The sequence below is a fragment of the Pseudophryne corroboree genome, chromosome 2 (assembly GCF_028390025.1).
Source record: "Pseudophryne corroboree isolate aPseCor3 chromosome 2, aPseCor3.hap2, whole genome shotgun sequence".
Taxonomy (NCBI): domain Eukaryota; kingdom Metazoa; phylum Chordata; class Amphibia; order Anura; family Myobatrachidae; genus Pseudophryne; species Pseudophryne corroboree.
This window is the reverse complement of record NC_086445.1, coordinates 614,136,004-614,141,998: the sequence shown is the minus strand read 5'-3', so window position 1 is coordinate 614,141,998 and position 5,995 is coordinate 614,136,004.

Below are 5,995 nucleotides of genomic sequence, written 5' to 3'. Positions count from 1 at the left end.
ATAACTATCCACAGGAACATGCGATCTTCCTCAAACCAACACCGGAATGTTACCCTTAAAATACCCTACAGCTGGATACCAGACACCACCTTATAATCTTAGTCTGTCCCCTCCTATCATGCAAAGGTGAATCCCCTTGTTCTGGAATCATTTAAACTGTTGATACTTGCTGATGTGGTGCAGGGGGACTATGTGTAAAATGTGCACTATTTGGATTAAATATGTAATGTTTTGATAGCAAATTGCGGATATGTGCACGCGCAGTGGGCATGTGTGTGTATTTTATACGTGCTGTGTGTTCTGTAATATTTTTCGACTTTGACAGTCCACCCTTTGGCAGTCAACAATAACTGCCACTATCTAATCACTAAACAGAAAAATATCAATACAATATCTACAGACGATTGGATGGTGGGAGGAGAGTTGTAGGCGGGAAATGTATGACCTAGTGGGATAGTAAAAAGCATGTATGTATGAATCCATGTCTGAGGGGCATGTATCATCGTGCCGTATATGTTCTAGATAAACTTTGAGGTATTGCGAAGTATACATTAAATCCTTCTTATCCCGTATTAAGGGTCTGTAAGTGGGCCAACAAACACTACCGAGCTCTTTTCGGCTTCTTGTTCCAACAAATGGGGTGCACATTTAGTTGATGATACATGGAGGGGGAACATATGTCAGTGCTAGTATATGTGGATATCACCTGTCGACTATGTGTGTCATTAACTGAAGGTTGTAGAGATGAAGATAAGACACACATCTAAAATACATTCACATAACATTTTCATAATCATTCTTGGGTAGGGTCGATGTCTTTTCCGGATGGGTGTATCTGGGCAGAGGGGGAGACAAAGGAAAAACGGGTGAAAGAAACAGGCCATGGAATTAATTTGCAATCCTTATCATAACACTGTCTCTATGGATGGGTCGTAAATTAAATCTGCTGCTGTAACAGCGCCCCCCCGCTCCTTAAACTCATCAATTTTGTGCCGTGTTTGCGTCACGTTAGAATTCGAACACACCTAAATATCCAACCAATAATTATGACGACTCCCAGGATACAAAGGAGAAACTTTCCTACACTCATAATAACATTTTGAGCCCACTCTCCTAATCCTGAGAGCCAATTTCGTGGGTTCAACCATGAGACCCAGCCGGTCAGCTCCTTACCCACAGCGGTCAGGGTAAGGTTGTGTCTCCTCCGGAACTCCCACTTCAACTGCAATATATCATCCATCTTTTGATCGATAATCTCTGTGGGGTCGTCAGTGCTGTTTGTAATATACGTGCAGCACTTCACACCATATTGAGTTGCCAAAGTGACACAGTACCCACCCGTCACGGCTGTGATATAATTGAGGACCATCCTGTGCTGGATCAGTTCTGTCTTGTAAGCTTGAAACTCCCTACCCGTATACCTGAAGGTGTCGTCATACATCTCAGTGATATTATCTATCAAGTTCGCTAGCGCATGGCTATACCTATAATTTATAATTCCTCTGGCAGTACGGGTGATGTCTAATGCGAGAAGGAATTGAATCCCTGTGGATTCGTGGATCAAATCAGAGGCTACGTGCTCTGTCCTCTCTATGAGGTGTCTCTTGACGATGTGTTCATAGTGAGTATGAGTATAAGGAGCCTGAGCACTGCGGTGAACATCTTTCATCTTATCATGGGTTATGGTCATGACCTCTGGCAACACTCTTCCAACATAACACAATCCCTCTGAGTTCGGGGCAAGCCACTTATACGCCTTCCTCCCACATATGAAATAGGCATCATCGGGGAGAACATATGGGACAGAATATGACATTACCATATTACAAACTTTCCAAGTGAAAAACCCAATCCCTAGTTCTCCCATCTGCTCAGTACAAGTATCAGGCTGGATGATATGAGCACAGTACCCTGGTGATACTTCTCCAACCCACATGGTCTTGCTTCCTCGAGTATACCTATACCGAAAATACCTTCCACTGTTGGCTATTTGGCGTACAAGTTCAGAGTCTATGGGTATCCTATCAGCTCTGTGCGAAAAGGCCATTGTCTGGTTATTCCATGTCACCTCCCAATTTCCCGGTTTTCGGTAATTGGAAATATTGAAACATAATAAGGATCCATCCTCGACTATGTTCTCACAATTCCTACAAATGCAATTTTCCTCAGCCAATAACCCTTCACAGTGCCTCCGAGCTCCCTGACTACCAGAACGCTTTCTGATACTCGCCTTTGGTCGAGTGATTTGTTGCTCTTGAGATTCTACAAATCCATCCTCGCCATCAGAACCCATTCCAGATCCTTTCTCGACCTCTTTGGGACCCTCACTGAAACAGACTGTACTGGTCAACAACAGGATTAACAGGAAAACCCGGAACGCAGTCTCTTGGGGTAAGTCCATCTTGTTAAGGGAAGAGAAGGGAAACAAGAAGGGGGAGAAAGAGAAGGAGAGAAGGAGGGTAGTGGGAGATGGAGAAAATAATAAAAAAAGAAAAACTGGTGCGACAACCGCCTCTGGTCTTGTTGTTCTCCGCGCTCAGGTGCCGTCTCAACAGTACTGCCTCTCAACCTTCTCGGAACAGACACTCCAGTGATACGATGTTCTCTCCGGGTCAGCGACCTTTCTGTAGGGAACATAAATCTTGCATTTCAATGTGTTTAACTGTTGTGTATTATCAGTGGTGTGAAGTAAACCATCTTTGGAAAGTGAAAAGAGAGGGGAAATAATAAAGAAAATTTGTCAGATTTGCGTTCACCATCAGGCTGTCACACCATCATTTATATCGGTATCTATGCACAGTCTACCTTCACCAGTATTCCTTTGTGCATGACCAGGCACACTGATACTGGTGTCCCTATGCTAGTGAGATATACTGGATTTAGGCAGAGCTCTGAAAGACCGAGTAGGCATGTGGCGTTTGAACTATAATCCTGTCAGTGAACGTAAGAAATGAAGAGGAAACTTTGAAGACAAATCACAGAGTTTAGTAACAGGTAAGTTTGTAAAGGCAAAGAAGATTTTTACAAAGTTTGACATCTGGATTGGGCACTACGGGGAATGATTCCCTAATCGGTCTGTTCCCCTTAAAAAAAAAAAATTATGTGTGTTATATCTCTACTGGGACTATCCCAGCCATCAATCCAGTGTCTTGTCCATTCTAAGTTCATAGGGAACCCGGTATCCTTGAGATAATTTCCTCTACCTGTGATGGACATGCATCTAAAACAGTGAAATGCAATATTAGTCTTCGTGGGTATCTAACATATTTTGTGCTTCCTGGGTGGGAGCACTCTATATGTATACCATCTCTAACAAAACTCCTGTTAAGTTACTTAGAGGTCACTTCTGCTAGAGAGGGATGTTAATGCTAAATATTTATCTTACTTAAAACCCTTTAAGAGGCCAAAGAACACAGTACGCTATTGGCGTATGGAATACCGTAAGGGTACGCACGTTGCGTAACAATCGCTTAGCCGTAGTCGAGACGCTCAAGCGTCACGTTCGCTCACGGCCAAGAGATCACAGGCGGGCACGCTATTGGCTGCCGACTAACGTAATGATATGTTACTAGCGTAGCGGACGCTTGGGACCACGAGGAGATCACAAGCGGTGCTGATGCTCACAATGTTAAACCTTTATAACTATACCATAAACAATGTATCTATGCAATAAACCTTGGTGTAGTGATAGGGTGTAAATGTAACACAGGGTAACCTTATTAACTTAAAAGCTGTACGAGCGTCTCCGATGCTCAGAGAATACTTAGAAATATAAGAAATACACAGATACCGATCTTAGGTTCTAACACCTTATATGAACGTTCTATTTGCAAAAGAATAATACAATACAAGTCATACACTACCAATATAACATAGACTAACTAACCAGATAACTACACATGAAATACTATAACAGCATAATAAAACTTTAAGAGGAAAAGAGAGAGAAAAGTGGAGAAGAGAGAGAGAGAGAGATAGAGAGAGAGAGATAGAGAGAGATATGGCTCACAATAACACTAAAGACAATATGATTGCGGAGAAACTTACGCTCAAGGGAAACAATCGCATGCGCCTCTGGATATCCAGCTCCCGATTATCAGCAATGAGAACCGTTGAAGAGAATAGAGAGCTGGCCCAGAGTGGCATGTCCTTTTATACCCTACACATAATACAGTACAATGGTCCCTATATTCTTATTGTTCATTGGACACAGGAATTCGTCTTCGCATTATAACAAAAGGTCATAGGTTGATTCATACAGGTGGGCTGTGACTATTTCCAACTGCTCAGGTGGGTGGGAAACTAGGTTTCCCGCCGCATGGATAATAAAGTGCAAATAATAGTAAATGTCCATAAACTTCTTATGTCCATAACTATTCGCACGAGCGATTAATCTGCTTCAAACCAACACCGGAATATTGCTAATTAAATACTCTTCCGATGGATACTAAACACCACTGTATAATAGAGATGAGCAGGTTCGGTTCCTCGGAATCCGAACCCGCCCGAACTTCAGCTTTTTTTACACGGATCCGAGCGACTCGGATCTTCCCGCCTTGCTCGGTTAACCCGAGCGCCCCGAACGTCATCATGACGCTGTCGGATTCTCGCGAGGCTCGGATTCTATCGCGAGACTCGGATTCTATATAAGGAGCCGCGCGTTGCCGCCATTTTCACACGTGCATTGAGATTGATAGGGAGAGGACGTGGCTGGCGTCCTCTCCATTTAGATTAGAAGAGAGAGATTGAGACAGAGACACTTGATTTACTGGAGCTTAGGAGTACTAGAGAGTGCAGAGTTTACTAGTGACTGACCACTGACCAGTGACCACCAGTGCAGTTTTATTTAATATAATCCGTTCTCTGCCTGAAAAAAACGATACACAGTGACTCAGTCACATACCATATCTGTGCTCAGCCCAGTGTGCTGCATCATCTATGTATAATATCTGACTGTGCTCACACAGCTTAATTGTGGGGGAGACTGGGGAGCAGTTATAGGTTATAGCAGGAGCCAGGAGTACATATTATTAAAATTAAACAGTGCACACTTTTGCTGCAGGAGTGCCACTGCCAGTGTGACTGACCAGTGACCTGACCACACTGACCACCAGTATAGTATACTATATTGTGATTGCCTGAAAAAGTTAAACACTCGTCGTGTGACTTGTGTGGTGTTTTTTTATTCTATAAAAAACTCATTCTGCTGACAGACAGTGTCCAGCAGGTCCGTCATTATATAATATATACCTGTCCGGCTGCAGTAGTGATATATATATATTTTTTATATCATTATTTATCATCCAGTCGCAGCAGACACAGTACGGTAGTTCACGGCTGTAGCTACCTCTGTGTCGGCACTCGGCAGTCCATCCATAATTGTATACCACCTACCCGTGTTTTTTTTTTTCTTTCTTCTTTATACATACTACATCTCATTATCATCCAGTCTATATTAGCAGCAGACACAGTACAGTACGGTAGTCCACGGCTGTAGCTACCTCTGTGTCGGCACTCAGCAGTCCATCCATAATTGTATACCACCTACCCGTGGTTTTTTTTTCTTCTTTATACATACTACATCTCATTATCATCCAGTCTATATTAGCAGCAGACACAGTACAGTACGGTAGTCCACGGCTGTAGCTACCTCTGTGTCGGCACTCGGCAGTCCATCCATAATTGTATACCACCTACCCGTGGTTTTTTTTTCTTTCATCTTTATACATACTACATCTCATTATCAACCAGTCTATATTAGCAGCAGACACAGTACAGTACGGTAGTCCACGGCTGTAGCTACCTCTGTGTCGGCACTGGGCAGTCCGTCCATAATTGTATACCACCTACCCGTGGTTTTTTTTTCTTTCTTCTTTATACATACTACATCTCATTATCATCCAGTCTATATTAGCAGCAGACACAGTACAGTACGGTAGTCCACGGCTGTAGCTACCTCTGTGTCGGCACTCGGCAGTCCGTCCATAATTGTATA